Source organism: Hibiscus syriacus, unplaced genomic scaffold, assembly GCF_006381635.1.
Source record: "Hibiscus syriacus cultivar Baekdansim isolate YM2019G1 unplaced genomic scaffold, ASM638163v2 tig00111621_pilon, whole genome shotgun sequence".
Lineage (NCBI taxonomy): Eukaryota > Viridiplantae > Streptophyta > Magnoliopsida > Malvales > Malvaceae > Hibiscus > Hibiscus syriacus.
Window position 1 is genome coordinate 1,348,120 of NW_024063138.1, and position 19,591 is coordinate 1,367,710.

Below are 19,591 nucleotides of genomic sequence, written 5' to 3' on the forward strand. Positions count from 1 at the left end.
TCGCAACGACACTGTAGACTATCGCAACGCGAAATGGAAAATCGCAACGACACTGTAGACTATCGCAACGACACTGTAGACTATCGCAACGCGATTTTCAACTATCGCAACGCGAAATGCAACGCGAATTTGCGATACTGAAAATCGCGTTGCGAATTAGAGATCGCATTGCGATTTTGTTGGTCATTTTGGCAAATCCAAAAAAAGTTGGTTCAAATCGTATAGTATAAGGCATTTTTGGTCACTGAGGCGATTTTCTCTATTATATTTTACGTTTTTATCGAATTTGGTGTTTGTTACGTAATTGGGACTTTTAAACATTATCCATACAGATAATAAGAGTTATGTTTTCACATGCATTTTATTTCAAACTGATTTGGGTTTAATATTATTATTTATTTGTTATATGATTTTGATTATGACCTTTATTGTAACACCCATATTCAATATACGGTTACGTATACGAATACAAATGTCACATTACTTAAATTACAATATACTCGTCTTGAAAATCCTTTAAAATTTTGTTGCAAACTTAATTTTACATAATTAACATCATAAAACTACAAGTTCATTAAAATGTGATACAAAATATTTTAGTTATGTTTGATTACATGCCAAATAGGTTCAAAAAGGGATATCCAAGTCCTAATGTTACTGGCGAGTCAACCTTAGTAGATTAGATCTGTTGCTTCAACTTCACTCCTTATTGGATGATTATCTGTTTTTACCTACACGTGGAAATACACATGATATGTATATTTTAGTGAGTCATGATATAATAAATAATCTTTAGTGTTTAAAAACCTTTTATTTCCCATTTATCAAACCATTTGCCATAATTCTTTCTTTTCATTTGTAACCTCCATTTATGTTTATAATACATCATTATACATTTTAAACTATAACATCTTTTGTGTTGATAATGCACCCATATGCCTTTCAACTATTGTATACTTTTATGTTGATGATGTACCCATATACATCTCAACCATAGTATACATTTTTTGTTGAGAATGTACCCATATACATTTCAACTCTAGCATACTTTTCTATTAATAATGCACCCATGTGCATTTCAACTCTAGTATATTTTTATGTTGATAATGCACCCATATGCATTTTAACTCTGACATCCTTTCATGCCGATAATGCACCCATATGCATTTCAACTCTGGCATCCTTTCATGCCGATAATGCACCCATATGCATTTTTTTCTTTTATATTTTTTTAGAGCATTTCATACTCTAAAACCTCATTCACGACATCAATTTCATATGTTCCATATCACATAATAATTTTGATAAAATATACATTAACATATAAATATTTCATTCTAAATATTTGATAATCATACTCATCTAACTTACACACAATAAAGGTACTCACCTGGCTCGCCTTGCTTAGCTATCCAAAAAATGAAAAGATACTTATTCTGGAACTTGACCCTTGCCTTTCGACTTACTCGACTCAGGAGCTTGTTTGCGATCTATTCCACATTCATTAAAAACATGCATAATATCAATTGTTAGTATGTTTCCTAACAATTGTTACTTAACATCAATCAAACTATTTATTATTAGCTTCCTACAACATTATCAACACCAACTTAACATTTCTGGCATTTAGGTATCGATACCACTACTTATGGTATCGATACTACCCTATTAGGGTATTGATACCTCCTTAATGTATCGATACCTAAATTAGCTTCGATATAGATTGGTATCGATACCCTCACCATGGTATTGATACCCCTATACTATGGAATTGATACCTCCTCTAGGTATTGATACCTAAATTAGATTCGATATTTACTGGTATCGATACCCTTACCATGGTATCAATACCCCTTTGCTTGGGTACCGTTATTGGTTGAATAGGTATCGATACCTCTGAAATAATTTAGCCTAATTTCTTACCTAGGGTATCGGTACTTCTCCATAGGGTATCAATACCCCTACCTATACTTTCCAGTTTTTCCCCGAAATTTACCCAACTTTGGGCCAATTTTCATCTCCTTTACTCCTAACCACACTATTTAATACTTCTCTACTTAACCTTACAAACTTTCCTTCATTTAACCACTCAAAACATCTAAGATTCATCAAGAGCATTTGATTTTAAGAATCACACCATAATTTCTAACATGTTATTTCTCTCAACCAATGCTTCTAATCTTTTATTTACCTTAATGACAAGTCCATTTTACCAACAAACCTCAACCAACCTTCATATATTAACATATCATTATAAAACCCATTTTCTTTAATCTTTAATATCTCATTCTTAACTTAGTTTTAATCCCCTTTAAACCTTTATTAAGCTTCCCTCATAGGCAAAGATTTCATAGCTAACAACAATTGAAATAATAAATCATTAATTAGGAAACTTACATTTAGCTAGGATTGAGAGCTTTCTCAAGTAAAAGAGGAAGAAGAATAGAGTATTTAACTTTTTCTTTTCCTCCTCTCTTATTTCTATAATATATATAAATCTACTATAATAAATGAATTATAAATTCATTTATCTCCAAATACTCAAAAATGCCCTTTTTAATCTTTCCTAAATACAATTTAGTCTAAACTATTATTCCTACTTATTCTCATCTTTATTAATTAATCAATTTAGTCCTCCATATTTTTAATTCCTTTTAATTTAATCATTATCCTATTATTTGGGGGTATTACAAATCTTCCCCTTAAGAAAATTCGTCCTCGAATTTTAAAGAAGTACCTGAAGCAAAGAGATGTGGAAACTACTTTTTCATATCATCTTCTCTTTCCAGGTAGCCTCTTCCACCTTATGATTCCGCCAAAGCACTTTGACTAACGAAATCATTTTATTACGCAATTCCCTGTTTTCCTTAGTCAAAATCCATACCAGCTCTTCCTTATAAGTCAAATATGGTCGAATTTCTATCTCTTTCGGAGTGACAATACGTGAGGGATCTGATCTGTACCTCCTAAGCATAGATACATGAAAAACATTGTGAATTTTGTCCATATCGGGAGGCAAAGCTAGCTGGTAAGCCACGGGTCCAATCCTTTTCAATATCTCATATGGTTCAAAAAATCTCGGACTTAGCTTTCCTTTCCTCCCAAATTGTAATACTTTCTTCCAAGGCGATACTTTCAGAAATAATCTATCTCCCACATGAAATTCTATTTCTTTCCTTTTTAAATCCGTATATGACTTATGGCGATCTGAGGCTATCTTCATATTACTCTGTACAATCTTCATTTTCTCTTCCATATCTTTCATCAAATCCGGCCCAATTAGATCTCGATCTTTTAATTCAAACCAATTTAATGTTGTTAGGCATTTTCTCCCATACAGAGCTTCATAAGGGGCCATCTTTATACTGGATTGATAACTATTATTATACGCAAATTCTGCTAAAGGAAAATACTTTTCCCATGATCCCATAAATTCAATCACACATGCCCTAAGCATATCCTCCAATATCTGAATAGCTCACTCTGACTACCCATCTGTCTGGGGATGAAAAGCTGTACTAAAGTTCAATTGAGTACCCAATGCCTCGTGCAGAGATTTCCAAAATCTCGAAGTAAACCTGGGGTCTCGATCGGACACTATCGATATCGGTACTCCATGAAGTCTGACTATCTCTTTTATATACAGCTCCGCAAGCTTATTCATCGAGTAATCTACTCACACTGGAATAAAATGAGTTGTCTTAGTTAATATGTCCACTACAACCCATATTGAATTCTTTTTACCTGGTGAAAACGGTAACCCCGAAACAAAATCCATTATTACTCGTTCCCACTTCCATTCAGGAATAGATATAGGCTACAGTAATCCGGATGACACCTGATGTTCAACTTTCACTTGCTGACATGATAAACATTTAGCCTCAAATTTTGTTACTGCTATTTTCATTCCAAACCACCAAAAAGGACTCTTCAAGTCTTAATAAATTTTATTTCCGCCTGGATGCATAGTCAAATGACTATAATGGGCTTCGTAAAGAATATCTCTCCTCAAATCATCATCATCGGGAATATAAAGCCTTCCCCGATAATATAGGCATCCATCATCCCTTCTTTCAAAATCTTTGATCTCTTTTTTTTCAATCAATGCCAATTTTATTAAACACTTTTTATCTCTCCCTTGCAGTTCTTTTACTCGATGCAACAACATCGATTTTAACTTTAATTCAACAATTACATCCCCATCTCCATCCACAGACATATGTGTGTCTAATGTCCTCAAAGCTGCAAAAGTTTTTCGACTGAGTGCATATGCTATCATATTAGCTTTTCCCAGATGATAGTCGATAATCAAATCGTAATCTTTCAAAAGTTCTATTAATCTTCTCTGCCTTAAATTTAGTTATTTTTGAGTCAGCAAATATTTTAAGATTTTATGATATGTGAAAACACGGCAACGCTCACCGTACAAATAGCGACGCCATATTTTTAAAGCAAAAACCATTGCAACAAATTCTAAGTCATGAGTCGGGTAATTTCTCTCTTGATTCTTCAATTGTCGGGAGGCATAAGCCACAACCTTGCCTTCTTGCATCAATACACAACCCAACCCATTATGGGATGCATCACTATACATGACATATTCTTTACCCGACTCATGTTGCACAAGCACGGGAGCCTCCGTTAAAATTCTCTTTAACATCTCAAAACTTTCTTGCCACTTTCCTGATCACACAAACAACACATCTTTTCGCAAAAACTTAGTTAGCAGCAGAGATATCAAGGAAAATTTCTTCACAAATCGTCTATAATAGCCTGCTAGCCCCAAGAAACTCTGAACTTATGCCATATTCTTTGGAGATTGCCATTCTACTATGGCTTGGATCTTCTTGGGATCGACTCTAATGCCTTCTGCCGACACTATATGACCAAGAAAGGAAATCTCGGACAACCAAAACTCACATTTGGATAATTTAGCATATAACTTCTTATCACGAATTATCTGAAGGACCACTCTAAGATGAGTATCATGATCCTCCTTTGACTTGGAATAGACCAAGATATCATCTATAAATACTACCACAAACTGGTCCAAGCATGGCTAGAAAACTCGATTCATCAAGTCCATGAATGTCGTTGGTGCATTTGTCAAACCAAATGGCATCACTACAAATTCATAATGTCCATACCGGGTATGAAAAGTTGTCTTTGAAATATCATATTCTTTGATCTTCAACTGATGATACCCCGACCACAAGTCTATCTTAGAAAACATCGATGCTTCTTTCAACTAGTCAAACAAATCATCAATCCTCGGAAGATGATATTTTTTCTTTATGGTGACCTTATTCAACTGACGGTAGTCGATACATAATTGCATAGTCACATCTTTCTTTTTCACAAATAAAACTGGTGCTCCCCAATGGGAAACACTAGGTCGTACAAATCCCCTATCAATTAATTCTTGCAGTTGGGCTTTTAATTCTCGTAATTCCGTCAGAGCCATGCTATATGGAGCCATAGACACCGGTTCAGTACGCAGATAGATCTCAATCCTAAATTCTACTTCACGATCTGGAGGCAGTCCCGGTAAATCCTCAGGAAATACATCTGGAAATTCTCTAGCCATATGAATATCATTTAATCTAATTTATGAAATTCTTGTATTTATCACATTGGCTAGAAAAGATGTACATCCCTTCGACATCATCTTCCTCGCACTTATAGCAGATATAACATTCGAGGGTAACTTCGATTTTTCCCCGATTACTACTATTTCTGCACCTTCAGCATTCTTTAAAAACAACCTTTTCTTACGACAATCAACCTATCCATAATGTGAGGATAACCAAACCATGCCTAAAATAATTTCAAATTAATTGAAGGGTAATTCCCGTAAATTAGCTAAAAACACAATCCCCTGGATCTTTATAGGGCATTTTCTACATACTCTAGATACTCTCGCTCTATGACCCGTAGGATTTATTACTTTCATCTCACTCACTATTGGTTCTAAAGGAATTCCTATAGCTTTAACCAATTTAGTACTAATGTAGGAATGTGTAGAACGAGGGTCAACTAAAACAAATACAGGTTCATCATAAAGATGGAAAGTACCTGTTATGATTTCAGGGTCATCTCAATCCTCAGTGGTCTTAAGATTGTAAATTCTACCCACTCCTTGAGTCTTTTGTCTTGGCATTGAGTATGTCTATCCCCTGGACCTACCCCTTCCTCTGATTCTATTGGAAGCTGCCACTGATCTTTCAGATTGTGCAGAATTATCACCAGACTTTCTAGGGCAGTTTCTAGCAAAGTGACCCATATCACCACATAAATAGCAAGCTCCACTGAAAAATCTGCAAACTCCTCGTTCAATTTACCACAAGTTTGACATGGATTTCTTTCCCCATAAGCTCTACCCGATCTAGCAAAAAAAGGTTGGGATTGCCTACTCTTTTGTGATGCTGATGCAATGTTATCTCTCTCTGAGAATCTGGAACTCGAGCCTTTTTCTCTTTTAACATAATGGGGAGTGGAAGGCATTCCCACTCTTTTCCCCCTTGAACACTCTGCTCTGCTGCTAAGGTTTTCTCATGAGCTCTTTCAATAGTTTTCTATTTATAACTTCTTACAGGCTCTACAAGTTTAAGTCCATCATTATTTTTTTCAACTTGGGCCTCAAACTCTCTATGAACCAATCACACTTGGCCTTATCATTGGGCACAATCTCAGTGGCAAAGCGACCTAAATTGTTGTATTCCGCCTCAAATTCATGGACGGCTCAATCACCTTGGTTTAAATTAATAAACTTCATCAACATTGCTCGTTTGAACTATTCACCCACATACTTGTTTTTGAATTTTTTTCTGAAAAAATTGTCATGTGACTTGCTCCTGGGGTACGTACATCGTAGTATTGGATCACCATATTCTAGTTGATCCTATTAACAAAGACACAATTCCTCCCAACTTTGAAGCATCATCATCACATCATTTAACCACATATCAGCCTCCATCATACCCTTACCCTCATCTCCTCTAAATTCTGGATCTCCTTAACTCTTCAACTCCTTTGGAATCAACATTCGAGGTATGAGGAGCAGGGGGAGGTTGAAATCGAGTCATCATAGCATCAAGGGCTTGTATGAAAGTTCCAAAGTTAGGTGCTGAAATCCCTTGAGGTATAGATGCACTTGCATTTTCAGAATGAATAGGTTGTGCACTGTTATCCTCATAACTTTCACTTCCCATCCCCTTTTGCATTTCTTGTTCCCCCACTCTTCGCGAATTTGAGGATTATGACATCTAATAAAACATACATAATGATAACATTATCATTATTAACATTCAACATCATCTTAGTAACATTATCATCAGTAAGGAGTGTTATCAACCATCCACTAATGAAACCACCTTAATAACATTGACACCCTCATTGGCATGTAATTCTTTTTCTATTTTTTTAAAAAAATAGGACTAATTTTTTAGTCAAAAATTAGCTAAACTTATAGCTCTGATATCAATAAATGTAACACATATATTCAATATACAGTTGTGTATACGAATAAAAATGTCACATTATTTAAATTACAGTATACTCATCTTGAAAATCGTTTAAAATTTTGTTGCAAACTTAATTTCACATAATTAACATCATAAAACTACAAGTTCATCAAAACGTGATACAAAATATTTTTGTTATGTTTGATTACATCCCAAATAGGTCCAAAAAAGGATATCCAAGTCCCAATGTTACTGGCGAGTCAACCTTAGTAGATTAGGTCTACTGCTTCAGCTTCACTCCTTACTGGATGATTATCTGTTGTTACCTACACGTGGAAATAAACATGATAAGTATATTTTAGTGAGTCATGATATAATAACTAATCTTTAGTGTTTAAACACATTTTATTTCCCATTTATCAAACCATTTGCCATAATTCTTTCTTTTCGTTTGTAACCTCCATTTATGTTTATAATACATCATTATACATTTTAAGCTATAACATCGTTTATGTTGATAATGCAGCCATATGCATTTCAACTATTATATACTTTTATGTTGATGATGTACCCATATACATCTCAACCATAGTATACATTTTCTGTTGAGAATGTACTCATATACATTTCGACTCTAGCAAACTTTTCTGTTGATAATGCACCCATATGCATTTCAACTCTAGTATACTTTTCTGTTGATAATGCAACCATATGCATTTCAACTCTGGCATCTTTTCATGCCAATAATGTACCCATATGCATTTCAACTATGGCATCCTTTCATGTCGATAATGCACCCATATGCATTTTTTTCTTTTTTATTGTTTTAGAGCAGTTCATATTCTAAAACCTCATTCACATCATCAATTTCATATGTTCCATATCACATAATAATTTTGATAAAATATACATTAACATATAAATATTTCATTCTAAATAATTGATAATCATATTCATCTAACTTACATACAATAAAGGTAATCACCTAGTTCGCCTTGCTTGGCTATCCAATTTGAGAAGATACTTATTCTGGAACTTTACCCTTGCCTTTCGACTTACTCGACTCAAGAGCTTGTTTGCTATCTATCCACATTCATTAAAAACATGCATAATATCAATTTTTAGTATGTTTCCTAACAATTGTTACTTAACATCAATCAAACTATTTATTATTAGCTTCCTACAACATTATCAGCACCAACTTAACATTTCTAGCCTTTTAGTATCAATACCCCTGCTTATGGTATCGATACTATCCTATTAGGGTATCGATACCCACTTAATATATCGATACCTAAATTAGCTTCAATATAGATTGGTATCGATACCCTCACCATGGTATCGATACCCCTATGCTAACATACTGATACCTTCTCTAGGTATCGATACCCAAATTAGATTCGATATTTACTGATATCGATACCTTCACCATGGTATCGATACCCCTTTGCTTGGGTACTGATACTGGTTGAATAGGTATCGATACCTCTGATATATCGATACCTAAATTAGCTTCATTATAGATTGGTATTGATACCCTCACCATGGTATCGATACCCCTATGCTAACATACTGATACCTCCTCTAGGTATCGATACCCAAATTAGATTCGATATTTACTGGTATCGATACCTTCACCATGGTATCGATACCCCTTTGCTTGGGTACTGATACTAGTTGAATAGGTATTGATACCTCTGATATAATTTAGCCTAATTTCTTGCCTAGGGTATCGATACTTCTCCATAGGGTACCCATACCCCTACCCAGATTTTCCAATTTTTCCCTGAAAGTTACCCAGCTTTGGACCAATTTTCATCTCCTTTATTCCTAACCATACTATATAATACTTCTCTACTTAACTTTACTAACTTTCCTTCATTTAACCACTCAAAACATCTAATATTTATCAAGAGCATTTGATTTTAAGAATCACACCATAATTTCTAACATGTTATTTCTCTCAACCAATGCTTCTAATATTTTATTTACCTTAATGACAAGTCAATTTTACCAACAAACCTCAACCAACCTTCATATATTAACATATCATTATAAAACCCATTTTCTTTAATCTTTAATATCTGATTCTTAACTTAGTTTTAATCCCCTCTAAACCTTGATTAAGCTTCCCTCATAGGCAAAGATTTGATAGCTAACAACAATTGAAAGAATAAATCATTAATTTGGAAACTTACCTTTAGCTAGGGTTGAGAGCTTTCTAATGTAAAAGAGGAAGAAGAATAGAGTATTTGACTTTTTCTTTTCCTCCTCTCTTATTTCTCTAATATATATATATATATATATATATCTACTATAATAAATGAATTATAAATTCATTTATTTCCAAATACCCAAAAATGCCCTTTTTAATCTTTCCTCATTACAATTTAGTCTAAACTACTATTCCTACTTATTCTCATCTTTATCAATTAATCAATTTAGTCCTCCATATTTTTAATTCCTTTCAATTTAATCACTATCCTATTATTTGGGGTATTACATTTATAATATTAGTAAATTGTGATTTTACACCGTTATAATCTCCAAGACTTGGTCATAATGTCTAGGATGGGTCTAAGGAGTTACATTCAAAGAAACATTGGATGATTGTGTGGAATAGGGGACATACTCAAAGTTTGCTGTTGTTGTTAGTGATGTTGGTTTAGGGTGATTGATTTTATGTTCATGCTTCTTTGAAGTACTTAGTGACATTCTTTTGGTTTTTGGCCAATTTTACTTATTTTAATAAAATTATATTTGTCGTGCGAAAAAAATGTTTGTATTCATCTATCTCTAATGTCTGATTCTAAACATTGTACTAGCATGCATCATTACTATTATTTTTTCTCTGTATTAGGATCAAGACTATTAAAGGTGAAAGTTATTGGTGGTATACCATAATTACTAGAACTTGGGTTTAAATTACAGGAGCTACGACTTAATCATAATTGATGACAGTTGACTACAATTACTAATTTGAAGAGTACGGCTAGATTTGAGTTTTGAGAAATTGGTACTGATTTAGAGTTATGGAAACAGTAGGTACTGCTTACTGTGAGAAGCTATCATCTTGAACGACTACTAACAGGTGTGATGAAACCTTCACCTGAACAATTATGGATGATGATGGTTTTGTTGTTGTCAGCGAGGCGTATGAAGAGTTTGTGGCTCAGGACAACGCACTTGCGTCCTAGTTGTTATCTACAATTATCACTTATTTACTGTCATAGTTTGTTGGTGCAGAAACTACGACTATTGTTTAGAGCATAGTGCTTCAAATTTTTATGAACAGAGCCACGATGACCGTATGAACTTACACTACAAATTACAACCGTTAAAGAAAGGAGATGGCAACATGAATATCTATCTCACTCGGGTCAAGGAGGTGTGTGATGCTTCGGCTTCTTGTGGGAGCCCAGTTCTTTTAGTTGAGCATATTGCAAGTGTTCTAAAGAACTTACCGTGGGAGGGATTATTAGTCCTTCGCAGGGTTTTAAATAGAGTTCGCGGTCACGTTTTCGATCGCGTCACGTTTATCACGGTTGCGGACATAACGGATGTCATTGTGGGTATCGCGATCGTGAATTTTTTTAAATATCACACAACTTACCCTAAAATGACTAAATTAAATATAATTAAAATAAAATTGTAAAATTTAAATTGCATAAATTTATATTACTGAAATTAAGACTAAATTAAATAAAAATTAAAGTTTACATTTTAAACTAGGGATTAAATTATAAATTCTAAAAGTGAGAGGGATCTCAAATTAATATATCCTTTAAAATTATATTTTAAAAATTATTAAAAAAAGAAAATAAATCTCCCCTTCCCCAACCTTTCTCCCTCCCCTTCCCCGACCTTTCTCCCTCCCCTTCCCCAATTTTTCTGGTTCTGCCAAGGGCTGTTGTCAGCTTCGACCGAACATTGATGCAAACAAAATTCGCTTCTTCTTTTCTTTTCTTTTCTTCAATTTTTTGGATCTTCTTTGTTTTTCTTCTTTCCAAGCCTAATTTTCATTTCTTTGGATTCTCCAGATTGAACAGAGAGCAAGTAGTCAAGGGTAAGTTCTTCCCCTTCCCCCTCCCCTTCCTCCTTCCCCCATCATTGTCTGAAACAAAAATGGTTATGGCCTTCTGCCTCCCCCTTTCTCCTTCCCTCATCATTGTCTGAAACAAAAAAAATTGCACCACGGTTGAATAACGGTTGTTGCGTCCCGTTATCGGCGCAATCGTCTGATTCCCGTTAAATTGCGGGCGCGAAAATCGATTTCGGACGGTGGTAGGACCGCAATATCACGACCGCTATCACGTTTTTGGAATACTATTTGATACCCTGGTCCTTCGTTTCGGCAGTACCCAATTTAGTGGGATGAGATACTATATTTCTTAAGTTAAATCAGGGTTCAAATATTGACATTTGTGAATGGAGCAAATTAAATTGGGAGAGTTACCCTCATCTCTATAGTATCCGATCAAAATTAGTTAATCAATAAACCACATACCAATGGTTATAAAAAAAATTTTAAAATGGTGACTTAATTTTAAATACATTTTAAAAGGCACTGGTCATTGTTTTAATTTTATTTATAAATTTTAAATTTGATAATAGTTTTTTTTATATGCTTAATTGAGATTATGAAAATGACAATATATATATATATACTTGAAAATGTGTAGATAATATTTGGAAAGAACTATTAGGTCGCATTTCTTTGGTCATCTTCCGATGCCAACATTGGGATATCTAAAATTTTTCATATTGGTCATAATCATTCACACAAAAGTTAATTTTGATGGATACTTTTATTATATTTTTATTAGTCATAATGCCAAAAATATCCTCCAACGTTTATTAAAATTGTCATTTTGGCTCGTATTCTTTCTTTTTTTTTGAGTATTTTACTCTCCAACATTTCACTTTGTGGATGAAAATTATTAGATAACACGTAATTAACACTCCAAAACAGGAGTTTTTTTACCTAAAATGAAACGTTGAGGGCTTAAATACCTCATAAAAAATAATGAGGGACAAAATAATTATTCTAATAAACGTTGTGAGCTAATTTTGGTATTATGCCTTTTTATTACTCCCTTAGTGGAGGAGCGGTTAATATCTATGTTCACTTGCCAAGACAAACACGAATTAACAATAATTGAAAAATAAAGTAAGATGCACAAACTAAACGATCTCAGTGGTAAAAAAAGTACAACATATAACAACAACCTTTACTCTCTCTTTTTTTCATGGTTTGTTCTAAACTGACGGTTCTAATTGCATTGGCATAAATTTAATATTCAATCGATAGAAATATTAAATTTTATCCTTCTGTTAGAAAAAAAAATCTTATTGTTTAATTCCATATCTGTTGTAATTTTCCATAAATTCAACTTAGATTGTAACGTGTTTGATGCACATATCTTAGCTTGTTTTGAATGTTACCACCCTGGCACACCTAATCCATAATTTGTTTTAAAATGTATAATTTATATGTGAGAATTATATTTTATTTCAAATTATTTTATTAGAGGATTAAATTTATTGAGTTGTTAATTTATTTAAAATAAAAAATAAATTTTTAGATTTTTTAAATATTAAAGATTTTTAAATTATTTCGAATTAGAACCAAATTGACACAATGTATAAGTTTTGAGATTAAAATTATTATTATACATTGTTACATTACCATTTTTATTGAGTCAACAATCGTATTTAACAACAAATGATCAAAATATAAAAAAAATGTATCTACTCGCACACACATGTAAACAACACTGCTTGAAACTAGGTTACTTAAGGAGAACAACATTATCCTTTATCATCTAAACTACTCCAAATAGTAAAAAAATGTATTTTTAAGTATATGTACTTTTACCCAAAAAAAAGTTAAATGACTAAAACATAAACATAAAAATAAATAGGATACCAAAAAAATTTACCCATAAAATATTATCAAATATTCTCATTGTTTCCTATTTTTTTTAAAAAAAAAAAACAAGTGTTTCCTAAGATACATCTAGGGTCTCTTTGTTTAATTGTAATTTATTTTCTTGAAAATGAATTACTATTTGGAAAATGAATTCTGAAAAGTATTTTCTAGTATTTGGATGATGTTGTATAATTCATTTTCCATTGTTTGATAATTTTACTAAAAATACTTTTTAAAATTTATTTTTTTAATAAAATAAACATACATTGTATTTCTTATCACATATTTATTATTATAAAATCATCTTTACAAAGTTACAACCATGGCGCACTCTTTTTCTTCATTTAGATTTAGGAATGTATTTTAAGGAGGATCATGTTTTGTGTTTAGTTTTGTATTTGTGGTCTATCAATCAATTTTTTTAAAAAAAAATTATAATATATTATTTTATAAGTACATCAAATTCAAATTTAATGCCACTCATTCTTTTATAAATGTAGATAATATGAATAATTTATGTCGGTTGTATTATAAATATATTGTTTTGATTTTAGTCTCCATGATTCTTATTCAATGACATTTTTAACATTAATTTTATAAATTAGTTTTTTTATACTTGGGATTCAATTGACATGATCTTAAACTTTTATTGAAAATGTGTTTCTTTTCTACCTATATTGAAAAAGAACAAATATTTATATTAATTAGTACTATATAACATTAAACAATGCCATTCCAATTATATAATTAGTACTACACTGCATTAATGTTGAAAATGAACCTGAGCAACAAACTACACAAAATGAATTAATGAGCAAAGTACACAATCCCGAAAAGAAAAATAAGAAGAAACGGCAGCGAGGAAAGGACACTAGAATGAGTAGGTAAGATGAGGGGAAAAGAATGTAGGCTAAAGATAATTTATAGTCCGCTTGTAAACAAGCTTTTGATATAGCCTACCCAACCTTGTAAAACCAACATCATAAGTTTGGTTTACCAAAAAGGCTGACCGACCCAACTACTTGAAATAGAATTTGGTTAGCACCAAACAACCAAAAACAAACTCTTGACAGCTGGCATGGGACTCAACTTTCCAATATTCACCTTACTTCCAAACTTTCTAAAACTTTAAACAGAAACAGAACTACTTATGAGACTGAACATGAGCAAAGGAAACCACTCAGATTTTGACACAGTAGTTAAAATCTAGCATTGGCAAAAGACGTGGTGAAAACATCAGCCACCAGATGTTGAGAAGGTACATAATTCACTTCCAGCAAATTACTTAAAAACTTTCGCTCGAACGAAATGCACATGTAAGTCTACATGCTTAACTTTCGCATGTAGCACAGGGTCGGCAGTCATGACAACGACGCTGGTATTATCACACCAGATAACATGACTTTCTACTGGCGAGACACCCATCTCAGATAGGACTGCCTTCACCCAAAGTGGCATCAGCAAGGCTACGATATTTGCTTCTACTGTTGATCGTGAGACTGCACGTTGCTTCCTTGAATTCCATGATAACATGTGTTTCCCCAAAAAGACAATGACCAAAAACAGATCGATGATCATCAGGATCGCTGCCCCAATCAGCATTAGTGAATCTTAAGATCCAGTGGTTCCTACTGCTGAACCATCCAAAAACCATAATCTAATGCTCCTTTCAAGTATCGAAGTATACATTTTACACCGGACTAATCAGCTTCACAAGGTTGCTGCATAAACTGTGCTTATGAATAACAAAAGAGATATTTAGCCTTGTATGACACATATAACAAGGCAGCAACATCACTGTGATACTTCTGAGCATCAAATAATGCCCCCCATTCTGCTTGCTCAACTTGGGAGTGACAAGTATAGGAGTGTCCACTGGTCTGGCCGTTTGTTAAACTTGAATAATAACTCTTCCACATACTTGCGTTGATGAAGAAAAAGACCAGTCGAAGTACGAACAACCTCAATACTAAGAAAATAATGCACTAAGCCAAGGTCTTTAAGAAAAAACTTATCATTGAGATAATGCTTGTGTGTTTCAGCTGATCCAGTCACAAGTATGTCATCTACATAAATTGAAACGTACGTAACAATTTCATCAGACCTATAATTGAACAAAGAATTATTTACACGAGAAGAAATAAAGCCCAGGGAATGAAGAAAATATTTGAGCTTGTTGAACCAATTCTAAGGTGCTTGTCGTAGCCCATACAGTGTTTTTCTTAATTTGCAAACAAGAGGACCACCATGAGAATCATTCTGCACAAAACCATCATGTTGTTTCATGTAAACATCTTTCTGTAGCTCGCCTTTAAGAAAGGCATTGTTAACATCAACTTGACGTACATACCATCCACGTGTAACAACAACTAAAAGTAAAGTATTAACAGTAAAAAATGAACAAGAAGACTGAATGCATCAGAAAAATCACATCCAGGAACCTGCGAATACCATTTAGCCACGAATCTGGCTTTATATTTATTGATGGAGACATCACAATTATACTTAATTTGAAACCACCACTTACACTCGATTGCTTTACGATCAACTGGCAAAGGAACTAATTCCCAAGTACCATTACCAATCAAAGCCTTATATTCAGCCTCAACAGCATCCTTCCAATGATGGTGTTGAAGCACATCCTGCACACAAGAACGTATCTCAAGATGCATAGTATTATAGACCTAAGGCTAAACAATCCCTGATTTGCTACGAGTTGCCATAGAGTGAACATTTTGAGTTCTAGACTAAACCACCACATCCTGAACAGTCGGTTCACCATCTTACCAAGACCTACAAACACCCGCTTCAACTGGTTCATTAGCAGCAGTAGCTGCACGAGGACTCGCGTGATAACTCTCAGGACTAGCACCATCCCCGTCAGACAGCAAGACCGCACAATATATTAAGCAAAAGTTGATTGGATGCCTTACAAGAGCCAAGGCATTGGCTTTATATAGAAAATGAAGGGGAAGGCTGAATGGATACAAGTTGGTTCGGCAAAGGCACTTCCCATGAAGGTACATGATTCTTTGATGTTTAATTACATCCTTTGGTAATGAATAAGTAAGGTGATGGTTCGGCCAGCCTTTAATAAGCCTTAGAACTCCTTTATGGTCGAATAGATTGCATGGTTCAGCCTTGTTGATGTTTGAAAGAATGGTTACAAGGCTTGGCCGAATAGGCTTGTGATGCTTTATCCTAGGCACCAAAATGAATGGTTGTGAGGCCTTGGTCGAATGGTGATGTCTCTTGAAGGTTGGCGCATACTTTGAGTCACATTGAGTGCACATGCTTGTAGGTTGCACATGGTTCTCCTTGGATGGTTGCAACTCCTTGAATGATCATGCCTTTCCACGCCAAGGTTGTGATATTTCGGCCATAGGGGTGTGCTTGGCACATGGTAAGTACTTGGTGGCTAGGTAAGGTGCCTTAGGTAGACTAAACCTAGCTAACTAGTGACACTCCAACTACTCAGCTACCACCTTAGCTGACCTCCAACTGCCTTCCGTCCTCAGCTACTCTCCATTTCAGCTCCCGTTCAGCTCCTTTAGCTACTCCTAAGCTAATGTCCTTATGCTTTGAGCTTCTTTAGCTAAAAATGAGCTATATTGGGCTGCCATATGATGAGACCTTATTCCATGAGCTGTCATAGCCTTCCTTATCATTCAAATAACCTATGTGTGACAAAAACAAAGGAATAAGTAATGATAACATTAGGAATGCCATGAATCAAATTTGGCATCTATGTTATGAATGTAAATGAACTAAGTAACATAACGTAACATATAATAAGCTAAGTAAAGACGTGGCGACATATAATATGCTATGGAAAGAATATGATGAACATACAATAGGGACTATGACATGATATAACTAAGCGTAGCATAAGGTGCATATAATAAGTTAAGTAAATGTTATGATAATGTATGCAATGCATGACATAGTGAAGTATAATCATGGCAAATTCAACATGGCATAAACTATACATAAAATAACTATATGATAGATAAATGAAAAGATGTGAAAAGAAAGAAAATGCTCCTTGATCTTTCATCCTTGTTACAGAAAACGAAAGTATGAAGTAAATGAGTAGGTGCATGAGTAAGATCACATCAACAAACCATCTTCAAGTTTACCCTCAAACTGAACCAAACCAATAGTTTCATCCTTCACAAAGCATTTATCAGAGTGAAACTCGAGATAAACATTATTATCCTTAGTAAACCTAAATACAGACAACAAGTTCCTAGTGATCTGAGGCACAAAAAGGACATTGTCAAGTTTTAACAAACGAGACTCGGTAGGTAAAGTAGCACAACCAACATGAGAAATCTGCAAAGTATACCCATCACCCAATTACATTTTACCCTTACATGATTACTGTTAAGAAATTGAAGTAGATGGCTTCTCGTAAGTCACATGGTGAGTCGCACCAGAGTCAGGAAACCACTTATCATTCGTTGCTAAACACCCTTAGCAATGACCGAGTTTACATGACTCGTATCAGCTGTCGCAGTGTCATCAGAAACTTTAATACCTGCAGCAGGACTAACAAACATATTATAGAAAGATTCAGGAGACTCGAACGTGTATTTACAAACATTAGCATGCACATCATTATTGGATTGTGAGCGTTGAGAGGAAATGCCCTTAAAATCTTGATCGAATCTGTGCCAACATCTGTCAACAAGGTGGCTTAACTTTCCACAAAATTGATATTGATGTTGAAGCCTTCCTTTGTAACGATTATTGGCTTGACCTTGGTTCCGATTATCAACAGATCAATCCTCAACATAACCAAGAACACCATCATTCTGGCCTCGAGTGCTATTAAAATCTTTGCCACGATTATTTCTCACCATATTGATAGAAACAGGAATCCTCATGTGATCACCCATCCGTGATTCTGCATCCACAAGATCAGACGTCACTGTTTCAAACGTGTATGGCTAACGACTCATCGTGATGGCAACAACGAACGGTTCAAACTCCTGAGGAACACCATTGAGAAGAATGGCAATCTATTTGATTTCAAAAACAGGACTTCCACTTGTTGAGAGAAGATCACAGATCTCCTTGATCTGTTTTTTTAGGGATTTAAGGCAAAAAAGAAAACTCATAATCCTAGTCTTCTTTAACCTAGAATACAACTTGAGAACAATATTCCAAATATTGGAAGCAGTCTTCTCACCCACTAACTAAGACAAAATTGAAGGGCTGATAGCCAATAGGAGCCAAGAGTCTAAAGAACTATCTTGCTTCTTGTGAACCCGATAAGCGATTTTCGTCAGCAACTGTATGCGGTGGCACCAGAGCACAACTATCAAGAAGATGCTCAAAGTCATGGCCACGAATCATCAACACAACTTGTTGCTTCCAGAGGAGAAAATTATGGTCATTAAGCGGAAAATTAACATATTTGTTGGCAAAAGTTGCCTTCCGACGATTTTGAGGCAAGGCACCACCGGTTACTCCGACGGCGTTTCTGTATCAACAACCGAGTCAGGCATGAGAAATATAAGGGAAAAAGAAATCAGAAGAGGAAGATGAATAATCCACATGCACACGGACCGTCAACATCTAATACCATGTTGAAAATGAGCCTTAGCAACAAAATACAAAGAATGAGTTAACGTGCAAAGTACACAACCCCAAGAAGAATAATGAGAAAAAACGACGGAGAGGAATGGACACGATAATGAGCAGGTATGATGAGATAGTTTACAAATTTTAATTCTATTTATAAAATTAAAATAAGGGTAAAGTATAGTAATGGTCACTAAATATTTCTAAAGTTTACAATTAGGTCTCTAAACTTTTAAAACTTGCAATACAGACCTCTAATATTTAGTCTATTTGCAATATAGTCCTCGATGTAACCGGCAGTTTGACTCCGTTTGCAATATGGTCACTGAACTTGAAAAGTTCTTGCATTTAGGTCTCCCAACTTTTAAAACTTGCAACATAATCTTCAATTTCATTATAAACCCCAAATTCCTTTTCAATCTCAAATTTCTTTTTTTGCTTCTCTTCTCATTTCCAGCGTAACTTTTCAGTCGGGGATGCATGGGAAATTCTAATCTAACTTTGAATTTTGTGGAGGTATTGACTTGAATAAGGGTCCATTGAGAGAAGACCTGGCCAAGGGACTATCGGGACCATCAACGATTCAAGGTGTAATGTTATATACATG

The 19,591-nt window shown here is 34.3% G+C and overlaps 1 long non-coding RNA gene across 1 annotated transcript; it reads right to left on the reverse strand.

The window, feature by feature from the left end:
* Nucleotides 1–15,920: 15,920 nt before the first annotated feature.
* Nucleotides 15,921–19,077, reverse strand: LOC120165981. Its single transcript, XR_005519879.1, has 3 exons — nt 18,970–19,077; nt 17,772–18,883; nt 15,921–17,072 (listed from the first exon to the last, which is right to left on the reverse strand). It is a non-coding gene; the product is annotated as an uncharacterized LOC120165981 (long non-coding RNA).
* Nucleotides 19,078–19,591: the final 514 nt, after the last annotated feature.